Raw genomic sequence first — 11788 nt, 5'->3', positions numbered from 1 at the left:
CAATATGACTGGTGTCCTTATAAAAAGAGAAATTTGGAGACAGATGAGAACACAATGTGAAGATGAAAGTGCAGATCAAGGTGATGATTCTATAAGCCAAGGGATGGCAAGGATGGCCAGCAAACCACCGGAAGCTGGGAGAGTGGCCTGGACCACATTCTCCCTCTCGGCCCTCAGAGGGAACCAACCCTGCTGACACCTTGATCTCAGACTTCCAGGCTCCAGAGCTGTGACACAATGCATTTCTGTTGCTTAGGCCACCCAGTGTGTAGTACTTGGTTACGGCAGTCCTAAGAAACTAATACTAATAGTGATATTATTCTTCCTTTTTTTAAAAAATAGTTTTCCTCCAGATCAAAGGGCAGATTTGTTCGGTTCCTATTTTGTTTTTATTTTTGGCCACGCCACGTGGCATGTGGGATCTTAGTTCCCTGACCAGGTATCGAATCCGTGTCCCCTGCAGTGGAAGCACAGAGTCTTAACCATTGGACCGCCAGGGAATTCCCTATTCTTCCTTTTTGAAATGGACGGAACTTCAGTCACTATAAGGAAAGATTTTAAATATGCAGAAATGGCCAGGATTGCGAATGTGACATTGGAATGGCTGAAGTTTGGGCAACATTGTCCTGGATGACTTTTAAGCATCTTCAGATCTCAGATGCTTGCTTCTACTTCTTCTCTCTGCACCAAGTCAAATCAGGTGAAAGTGGAACAGACCGAAGTGATGTTAGGCATGACAAGGGTGACAGTATTACCACATCTCTGCTATTTCATCTGCTATTCTGGAAATTTAAGGAGGAGAAAGAGGGAGCCTGAGAAAACAGGTGAAGGGAAGTTGCTGTGCCCATTTCTCCAACTTTGCATTCCTAAGTGGCTACTAATATAGTCTCTCTTCCAAGTGTGCTCCTGTTGGGGGTTTCTTTGGAGTTGGGGGCAGCGCATCTCCTTGTGCTTCACATCCACCCCCAGAGAAGCATGTACTTAGTGTGGCTTCAGTCCCAAGCTCTGGCTTAAGAACCGTGACTGGTAATGGAAGATACTGCGCCCCTGGCTTTCCATCCTGACATCCTCTGAATCTACTGAGGTCACTTTGGTCATTGCACCGTTTGGATGACCAAAGCCTGTGAAGGGCTCGAGTAATTAACTAAGAACCAGTGCAGTTAAAGGACTTGAATACTTCACTAAAACTATTTTTTAAAATATGGATTAAAGAAATTACTCACCAGTCAACATGAACTGATAGGCGTTGTCAGAGATGGAGAAGATGTGCGGCGGGGCCTCCTGGTGCTTTTTTCCTCTGTAGGCCGTCACCACCTCAGGGTTGTACACCGGCAGCCACTGGTAGGTGTTGACGGTGACACAGAAGAGGCCTGAGTAGGTCTGAGAAAATCAGAAAATTCAACCTATGGATCTTGACTTTACTAAGAGAAGGAAATGGAATAAAGAGAGGTTGAAGGGTACTCACGTAGATCATCCAGGCTGCGTAATGCTCTTTGAGGTTGTACAACACTCCTGGCTCGTGTAGGTGGGTCATCATGGCCATGTCCTCGATCTTGTCAAATTTGGGAGGGTTCATGGGGAAGACTTGGTCACTGTTCGGAGTGAGTGTCTGGATATTGAGAGGAAAATCACATGATGAGTGGGAGAGCCGATGTGGTGACCTACCAGTGGGGTGAAAATGGTGAGATATTGTGGTGAGATTACCCCATTACCGTGGTTAACGTTATGGATCATTTCTGTGCCCAGAGATGATCCGTAAATAACTGTTCTTGATAAATCTAAGACTGGTCAAACTGTATAACGAATTCTGGTCTGATGCCCCCAAGTCAGCATGCCATTCTGTGTGCCAGAAGAGGGTTACAGGTGTGCAAAGTTATAGAGCCCTTCAGCCTCAGGGTGGCCAGGTGGAACTCAGGATGGCCAAGGCCACAGCAGCTTGCCTCTGTTTACCCCATTTGCTATGAGTGCTGCAAAGAGATCAAGCTTGGAAGATTGGAAAAAACTCTTCCAGTGTATTCTGTAAATCTCCACCTCAATACCTCTGCTCATGTGGGTCCCTTTGTCTGGAATATATCTACATTGAAATTACATCTAGCAACCTTCAAAGCTCTTCTGAAGTGCCACCTCTTCCATGACCTGTTTCTTCTCTCCCCTGTCTTTTCAAGGCTTCCAGAATTCCTTGCACCGCTGCCCTAATAGTTAAAACATTTGGACTTGAAGCATGGTCCATGCCTGAACAGTATTTTGAGACTATTACCTAATTTTCCCCTCTCTGTTTTCCCTCCCCTTTAAGCATACAACTGGCACTCCATTACTCAGGAAAGGTAGAAAATAGGGCATAAAAGCGAGAGAGCCTGTAAGCCTTTCTAGCGTTTGTTTTCCAAAAGCCCGAATCCTCAGAAGAGCTTTGAGGGTTTTACCGAAAAGATAAAAGGGAGGAGATTTGTTGATATAGACCAAATCTCTTGAGGAAAGGAAGCCCTTCTGCCCCACCGCCCTAAACTAGAGAGAGAGGGACATCCAAAATAGCATAAGGAAGATGGAAAAATCTGTGTGTCCTGAAGGTTCAGAAACTGGGGCGCTCCTTCCACTTCCGGGACTGCAGGGCCTGCGGTCTCCCGGGCTCCCGCACGCACCGACTTGCCAACGAGACAAAGGACGGGGGCGCGCTGCCAACGGCGACGCGTGGCGTCATGCGTCGCGGGGCGCGCCTCGGCCTGCGCGCTTGCACGCGTCCTGGGAGCCGCTGACGGGCCTGCGCGCCGGTGCGGAGCCGGAGGCGGGCCGCGGGGGCCCAAAGACGGAGAGGGCGGGGCCGGCTCCGGGACCGAGGCGGCAACACGCCGAGCGAGCGCCTGTGCCCGAGGGCAGCGATGCTGTGGTTCCAGGGCGCCATTCCGGCCGCCATCGCGTCGGCCAAGAGGAGCGGCGCGGTCGTCGTGGTGTTCGTGGCAGGTGATGATGAACAGGCTACACAGATGGCTGCAAGTTGGGAAGATGAGAAAGTGACAGAAGCATCTTCCAACAGTTTTGTTGCTGTGAAAATCGATACCAAAAGTCAAGCCTGCCTACAGTTTTCACAGATCTATCCTGTAGTGTGTGTTCCATCCAGTTTCTTTATTGGAGACAGTGGAATTCCCTTGGAAGTAATAGCAGGAAGTGTTCCTGCAGATGAACTTGTTACCAGAATCCACAAAGTCCGGCAGATGCACTCGTTAAAAGGTGAAATATCAGTGGCAAATAGTGGCCAGTGAGAAAGTTCAGTCTCTACTCCATCCACCTCATTTGATCAGAACAACACTTCTGAAAACTGTCAGTCCAGAAATGTAGAGCTCTGTGAGACACCACCCACTTCTGATACAAAGTCAGATTCTGCAACAGGAGGAGAAATTTCAGGCCAGGCCACTGTGTCTCCAGAGCCTGGTGGATGTTCAAATCAGAGACCTACAGAGGAGCTCACCGTCAGAGTGGAAAGACTAACCAAAAAACTTGAAGAAAAGAGAGAAGAGAAAAGGAAAGAGGAAGAACAGAGAGAGATTAAGGAGGAAATTGAGAGGAGGAAAACTGGAAAAGAAATGTTGGATTATAAAAGAAAGCAAGAAGAAGAATTAACAAAAAGAGTGTTAGAGGAAAGGAACAGAGAAAAGGCAGAAGATAGGGCAGCTCGAGAGCGTATAAAACAGAAGATTGCACTGGACCATGCAGAGAGAGCTGCTCGTTTTGCAAAGACAAAGGAAGAAGTAGAAGCTGCTAAAGCTGCTGCCCTGCTGGCCAAACAGGCAGAAATGGAAGTCAAGAGAGACTCTTCCACAACAGAAGGAAGCAGTGTTGCGAGAATTCAATTCCGTCTTCCTGATGGTTCTTCCTTCACAAATCAGTTCCCTTCTGATGCTCCTCTAGAAGCAGCAAGGCAGTTTGCTGCACAGACTGTTGGCAACACTTACGGTAATTTTTCATTAGCGACAATGTTTCCCAGGAGGGAATTTACCAAAGAAGATTATAAAAAGAAATTACTGGATTTGGAACTTGCCACAAGTGCTTCAGTGGTACTGTTGCCAGCAGGAAGACCAACTACATCCATGGTACATTCTTCCAGTGGCGACTTTTGGACATTCTTGGGGACAGTACTTTACCCATTCCTTGCCATCTGGAGATTGATTAGCAACTTCTTATTTAGTAATCCTCCTCCTGCACAGACCTCGGTGAGAGCAGCATCATTGGAATCCTCAAACCTTGCATCCTCTAGCAACTCAGAAAAAAGGGAACCAGTCAGAAAAAGAGTGCTGGAGAAACGGGGGGAAGACTTTAAAAAGGAGGGCAAGATATATAGATTGAGGACTCAAGACGATGGTGAAGATGAAAACAACACTTGGAATGGAAATTCTACTCAACAGATGCAGTGTGACAAGGACAATATGTGCAGTAATCATTGTTTCTCTTATGATTTAAGTCAACTAAAACTCTACTGGAGAAGTGGGACTGCTTTATGTTTTCCAACTCATCTACAAAGTGTCTCTTTATTCCTGCTTAGTGGGTTAAAGTTGTTTAACCTCAGATAAGTCAAGAGATAAAATAACTGGCTGCTAGGTCCTTGTATATGGTAAGCAACTGCTAGAAGCCTAAAATAGCAAAAGGTCTGCGACAGCCTCCCTTTATCAGCTTTCTTGTTTAGTATTTCATATGCCCATTAGCCCTGTGCTCTCAGATGATATGTTTTGTTTAGGGCTGTTTTGCTCCAGAACTCCTCAGCCCACACAAAGTAACTGGTGTGTCACTGAATAATTTGATCTTGAGTCAGAGCGTTTTAACTAGCCAATCAGATGATAATTTGGGTTTAACTTTTCTCTTCTTGCTCATCAGCTGCAAGCAAAATCTTGTAGTTTTTAATCTTACTTAAACACTGGATAAAAAAATCTTTTCCAAAAAAAAAAGAAACTGGGGCTTGTTTCTTAGCAATCCTTCAGGGGGGGCAGTGACACCCCATGTGGTATTACTGAAAATGTGGCATGGCTCTGGGGAGGGGACCCCAATAGTAACTCCAGAAAATTTATTTCCGGCCCTGTGAAAAGAGGCTGACACCAGAGGTTAAGTTTAATAATAACAATCATCATCATCATCATCGTCATCATCATCTGTCTTGTATGCTTGAATTTGTGAACTGCGATTCATACCTACCATGTACTCTTTTTTAAAAAAATTATTTTATTTATTTATTTTTGGCTGCGTTGGGTCTTCCTTACTGCACACGGGCTTTTCTCTAGTTGTGGCGAGTGGGGGCTACTCTTCGTTGCGGTGCACGGTCTTCTCATTGTCATGGCTTCTCTTGTTGCAGAGCACAGGCTCTAGGCACACGGGCTTCAGTAGTTGTGGCGCACGGGCTGAGTAGTTGTGGCTCGCGGGCTCTAGAGTGCAGGCTCAGTAGTTGTGGCGCACGGGCTTAGTTGCTCCGCGGCATGTGGGATCTTCTGGGACCGGGGATTGACCCCGTGTCCCCTGCATCGGCAGGCGGATTCTTAACCTCTGTGCCACCAGGGAAGTCCCCATACCCGCCGTGTACTCTTGATTCCTACACTAGATGATAAACTTTGGGGAAGCGGGACTGAGATTTGCTCATATTTGCAGAGTGATAGACACTGTGACCTAGACATGGTGCGTGTCCAGTAAGGATTGAATTGAATGGTGCTCTGTAATTCTCTGCATTAAATTAGGCATTGCCTCTGGAGCTCCCTCTGTAAGTCACTCTGCAGCCTAGAGAGTTCTATTTGGTATATTCGCCCATCCAGCAGCAATCTGTATCAATCTCTCCCTTAAACAGTCCAAACTCTTCCACCGCCACCTTCCCCTTTCTCCAAAGCAAACATCATAAAAACTCTCAAAGCCCAAGTCCTCGAAGGAAAGAGCCAGAGGAAAGGTATGTGCCATGGCAGTTTTTACCTGCGACTTCACTCAGAGTAGATCAATGTGAGTCTTGTTCTATCTTCAGATTCCTATGGGCCAGCATGCAATTTCTACTATTCTACTCCAAAGGCAAAGGGGGATGCCCATGTTAGCAAGGACATCTGAGATCAACACTTACCCGGTTGTCGAGGGTCTCGACTGTGACTTTGTCATTTTCCTTGCTCTGGATCATACCTTTCACATAAAATTCCTTATCATCCACTGCAAAGCAAGCTTTCTTAGAATCAAATGGGAGATTTGGAGCCTCGATTCTCTCCTTCTCTGATTTCCACAGGTAGGGAGCTGCTTCTCCAAAAATGGCCATCTCTGCATCAGAGCTCATGACTGCAGGGGCTGGGAAGACCAGGGCTGCTGAATCTGGAGCTTTGGGGAGCTCCATCCTGTTATTTCCATTCAGACAGGGGGCCAGATTCAAAAGTTCCTGGGATTAACCTACGTTCTGAGGAATCCAGGACCTGGTATAGGGGCCTAGAGTGGGCAAGTGGGGGTGAGCTAAAGGAGATATTTTACTCCAAGAAAAAAGTTTGAGGGGACATCTCTTAGTCCAGCTCCAGGTGTGGAAGTCTAAACCAATTAGAGGAAGACAAGCTGAGCCTAATAAAGGAGGCCTCAGAAAATACTTCCTTAATTACACATCACATTTGAGCCTCATGATCTCGGTGTCATTCCCAAATCTTAAGGGTGTCTGAAAAGAATTACTGGAATGTTGATAATTCCTAGTAGAAAGTTCAGATAGCCCAGTGAAAAGTAATGACTTGAACATAAAGTACTGCCACACTTGTTTAGCCAATTACAGGCAACAAGGTGATAGGAGACATTATGGCCTAGTGCAATGGTTCCAAACTTTAATATGCACCAGAATTACCTGGAGAGCTTGTTAAAACACAGATTTCTGGGCCTCACCCCCAGAGCTTCTGATTCAGTAGGTATGGGATGGGGCCTGAGAATATGCATTTCTAGCAAGTTCTTAGGCAATGCTGGTGGTGAATTCATCAGCTGATGGTGAATTCATCATTGTGGTCCAGGGACCACACTCTGAGAACTGCTGGTGTAGGGCCTTCTGACTCCAAGAGTGGTCCTTGAACACGTTGCATCAGCATCACCGAGGAGTTGTTAGACATTCAGAATCTCAGAACCACCCCGCATTACAAAACCAGAATCTGCACTTTAACAAGATCTCCAGGTGATTTCTAGGCATAGTAGAGTTGAGAAGTACTGGGCTTAAGGCAGGGGTCTCCAAACTTTAGTTATGTGTAGCAGTGTCGGGGTGTGACAAACAGTGTTTAATTAAATACCTGCTTTAGAACTCACTGCTTAGCCTGTGTGTGTGTGTGCATGTACGTGTATGGTGTGTTTATGTATCTTTCTGCCTCTCTCTCTCTGTCCACCCTCCCGCTCATCCCTCCCGTCACTTCTTTCCAAACCATCCCCTTTCATAGACCTTCTCTGTATGTGTTTTCCTTGCTTAGAAGCTAGAAAAATTTGGCTTAAAGTCCCGGCACTGAACTTGGTCAAACCACTTAACTTCTTTGGGCCACTAATTTCACTTAAAATGAAGAAGCAAGCCTAGCTCATTTCTAAGGCCCCTGCAGGTTGTGTGACTTTTCTGGTTCCTTTTCCTCATCTGCATTTGCTTTTCCTGTTCCCTCTGGACCTCTTCCCGTATCCTTCCTGACCCTCTACTTCTTTTCCCCACAACTCTTCCCCTTCTCCCTTTCTTTCTCTGCTTTTTCCTTTCCATACATTCTTCTGTAAGTGACCATAAAATGGAGTTCAATTACACACATGTATCCCCATATCTCTCTTAAGAAATAGGTCATATGTTTTGAATAAAGCCTTTTATGTTTCCTATTAAAAGTGGGAAAATTGAACATTTTATGGTTGTCTCTTGGAACTTCCCCCGCCCTCAATCTTACACTTTATGAAATTACTCTTCATTGGTAACTGACTGTTGTTTCAATATCCCTCCTTGAGATTCTGGGGGGATCTAGTCCTACAGAAAGAGGAGCAACTGCTTCCCTCTGGATCTTATTCAGGATAAGTTGCATTTCGATTTTACTTTGGCCAGCGGCTCTGCTGAACCATCTGTGTGCTCGTGGTTAAGTTTTCATAGTTAAGAGATTGGAGCTCAATATAGCACCGCAAAGAGGACCTCTGGCTTGCAGGCTTCATGCGGTTTAAATTTTCTCAGTTACTGCCTGGTGGAGAGGAAGAATTCATCCATATTGTTTCCTCATCTGTGAAGATAGTCCCTACTTTTGTGGCTTAAGTGAGTTTTACAACAGCAGCAGTTCTCAAGCTTTGTTTTCTCAGAACCCCTTCACACTCTTAAAAACCATTGAGAACCCAGTGAGTTTGGTTTATGCAGGTCATATCTACCAATATTTATGGTATTAGAAGTCAAAATTGAGAAAATCTAATTCATTTAAAGTTCCTATCAAATTCATTGCATGTTAACATTAATGCATATTTTTATGAAAATGACTATATTTTCCAAAACAAAAAAATTAGTGGCAAGAGTACCGTTGTTTTTCATTTTTGCAACTCACTTTAATGTCTGCTGAGTAGAAGATGGATGGATTTTCATGCCTGCTTCTGTATTCTGTCTGTTGCTGTATGGTTTTTTGTTTTTTGGTTAAAGTAGATATAGAAAATCTTTCACAGATATATAATTTGGAAAAGGAAAGAGTATTTTAATTGCCCTTTCACATAATTGTGGAAATTCTTTTTAGATACTATACCAAAACTTGACACGTGGTAGTTTCTGTGGTAGTTCCTTAAAGGCTAGTTGCAATGTAGAATCTGAAACCATATCAACAAACATTATGATCTGTTGGTCTGTGTTGAACTTTGAATGAAATTTTACCCATGTGTAAACATCATACATTGATCATTTGGAAAATATTGTTCACTGAATTATACAGAACTTCCAAATATTGGCACGTTTCATTATACAGTATAAAAAATCACAATCATTAATATCAGTACTGATCTCATTAGAAAATTCAAATATTAGGACGTTGTCAAGCTAATGATAGTAGATACAAGTCTTACAAAATTTTAAGTTTTGCTTGAAAACTCAACTATATCATTAGTAAAAAATACTGTCAGTAGTTTTCCTTGAAAGGATAAACACACTTGACTGCTTTTTGAGAAACTGTGTGCCAGATATACAAGTCTGAGAAACAATAGTTTGTCCGCTAGTCATTCTTTCAAGTAAAAATGGTGCTTCATGAATCAAGTGGCTGGTTCATCTTGCAACTCAGACAACTGCACATGTGTTTTTCCTTGAGACAAATGTCAAAGTCCAGTGTGCAAAAGGAGTGCTTTTCATGGACTTCCTGTTTGATCATGTAGAATATTATAAAGATGTGGATAAATTTGAGATGTAGTCAAATTAATACTTTCCACTGCTGCAAATTTTAGGTCATTTTTCAATGAAGCTGGCTTTTTAAAAAAATATTTATTTATTTATATTTATTTTTGGCTGCGTTGGGTCTTTGTTGCGCGTGCAGGCTTTGTCTAGTTGCGGCGAGTGCTACTCTTCGTGGCGGTGCGCGGGCTTCTAATTGCAGTGGCTTCTCTTGTTGCGGAGCATGGGCTCTAGGCATGCGGACTTCAGTAGTTGTGGCACACGGGCTCAGTGGTTGTGGCTCACGGGCTTAGTTGCTCCGCAGCATGTGGGATCTTCCCGGACCAGGGCTCGAACCCGTGTCCCCTGCATTGGCAGGCGGATTCTTAGCCACTGTGCCACCAGGGAAGTCCTGAAGCTGGCTTTTTAAATTAAAAAAAATTCTTTTTCACTATCAGTGTATGGCTGTGAAGAATACTATGACTATTAGTACAGCTTGGTGCCATGTGTTGATTTGTAATAAAGTGTCAGATCGTCTATCCATCCTTGCTTTTGCATCATTAAGTCAACACAGTGAAGAAAGCACATGGCATCTGGGTATTATGAAAATTGTTTTGACCTCATGTACCTCTTGAAAAGTTCTTAGGAATCTCCAAGGATCCATGGGCCACAGTTTGAGAATGGTTGCACTATAGTGTGAGGGAATCTCATCAGGCTGCAAGTGTATGATCTGATGTCATTTAGCTTGACTTAGTGTTCAGCCTGCTACCCAAAGTGTCGAAAGTTGATCCACATCAAAATCATCTGCAACAGAATCTCTGTGGTTGGGACTGAGGAAACTGAATTGTTCTCAAGGGCCTCAAACACAGTGATGTTTGGGAGCATTATTTTGCTTTTATAAAGCCACTCTTTCCAAAACCATGGCATAGTCCCAATGGTCCAATACAAAATGATTTTAGGCAACTATTTCTTAATTTTAATAGTTATATTAAAGTCTATTACCTTATTTTAGCAAAATGTAAGATGCCATCGATTGTAAGATAACCTATTTTGTGTCCCACTAATAAAGGAAAACACCCTGCTAATTACAGTGCTCCTTTCATTGATTATAAGATGCATCCCAAGTTTAGAGATAATATTTTGTGAAAATGTGAAGAAAGTTAGAATAAAATAGAATAATATGTGCTAACGACTTAGAGACAGTGAAATATCTGTTTATAGTAGTGATATAAAGCAGTGTTTCTCAAACTTTGGTGGGCATAGGAATCCAACTGGGAATCTTGTTGAAATAGATATTCTGATTCAGCAGAGCTGGAGTAGAGTTTGAGATTTTGAATATCTAAATGTCTCAGCTGATGCTGAGATAGACGGTCCAGACTTTCATAGCAAGCATATAGGCTAACTTTGAAAAACACATCTAAGAAGAAAAAGGAATCAAGGTAAATCAAAATATTAAGTGAATTAGCAGTACTGGTCTTAAATGGGTATTGCAAAATTTGTGATAGTAGTATAAGAATGAAGTCTGAAGTTGGGGAAAGACTACAATGACTCATGGTCAAACTATACCTTTAGGTCTCTTAGAAAAACAAGACTTTCCGTCTGGGATTCAAGTCACTGCGTGTGTTGAGGGGAAGATTTTTCTTCTTCCACCCACAGCTCTAACCATGACTCAGAATCCAGTATCTCCTACTTTTACTGCCTAGATGATGCATGAGTTGTCTCAGCGATATTCTTGCAAATGTGTTGTCCAGCCTACTCACATGCCTTCAAGATGACTTTTTTCCCTTTTGAAAATTTTGGAAAATCATTTGGGGTAGTTTCTGCAGGCCAAAGATACTTCTTGCTTTAAACTGAAATCTGGCTCTCTGTGACTTCAGGATGTTTGATCCTCCTTTCGGCTCTTGGTAACAACAGAAAGAGTTCAAACCTTCTCCCCACAAGACAACTCTTCACCCATTTGATGGCTGCTCTGCGTTCTCCTTAGCTTTTTTTTTTTTTTTTTTTTTTTAATGTGGACCATTTTTCAAGTCTTTATTGAATTTGTTACAGTATTGCTTCTGTTTTATGTTTTGGTTTTTTGGCTGCAAGGCATGTAGGATCTTAGCTCCCCGACCAGGGATTGAGCCTGGAAGGCGAAGTCTTAACCACTGGACCTCCAGGGAAGTCCCTCCTTAGCTTTTTCTTTTCCAGGCTAAGTAGCTCCAGTGCTGTCTTCATCTGTTTCTTCCGTGATGTGCTTCTGCATCTCCTTTACCATCACAGTGAGCTCACTCCTGTTAATCTCTTAAGTGTGACATCCAGACCACATGTTGTCCTCCATCAGCATGTGCCCTCACCTCTCCTGACCTAGGTGTCATGCCCGAGGTGGTGACTGCCCTCTGGCAGCCTCCTCACACCGATGGCTCACCACTCACTGTCAAGCGAAGCCCCTCAACGCACGCTGTGTGCGTCCGGTTGCTAAGTCAGATCTTGTCCCCA

The 11788-nt window shown here is 43.7% G+C and overlaps 1 pseudogene across 1 annotated transcript; it reads left to right on the top strand.

Annotated features, from left to right (window-relative positions):
• Window positions 1-1988: 1988 nt before the first annotated feature.
• LOC309622427 (UBX domain-containing protein 4 pseudogene) lies at window positions 1989-4925 on the top strand (annotated as a pseudogene). Its single transcript has one exon. The product of its transcript is annotated as a UBX domain-containing protein 4 pseudogene (transcript).
• The last annotated feature ends 6863 nt before the right edge of the window (window positions 4926-11788 follow it).

The sequence above is a fragment of the Balaenoptera borealis genome (genome assembly GCF_965194805.1).
Source record: "Balaenoptera borealis genome assembly, contig: HAP1_SCAFFOLD_2648, whole genome shotgun sequence".
Taxonomy (NCBI): Eukaryota; Metazoa; Chordata; class Mammalia; order Artiodactyla; family Balaenopteridae; genus Balaenoptera; species Balaenoptera borealis.
This window is presented reverse-complemented; position numbering and strand designations above follow the sequence as displayed.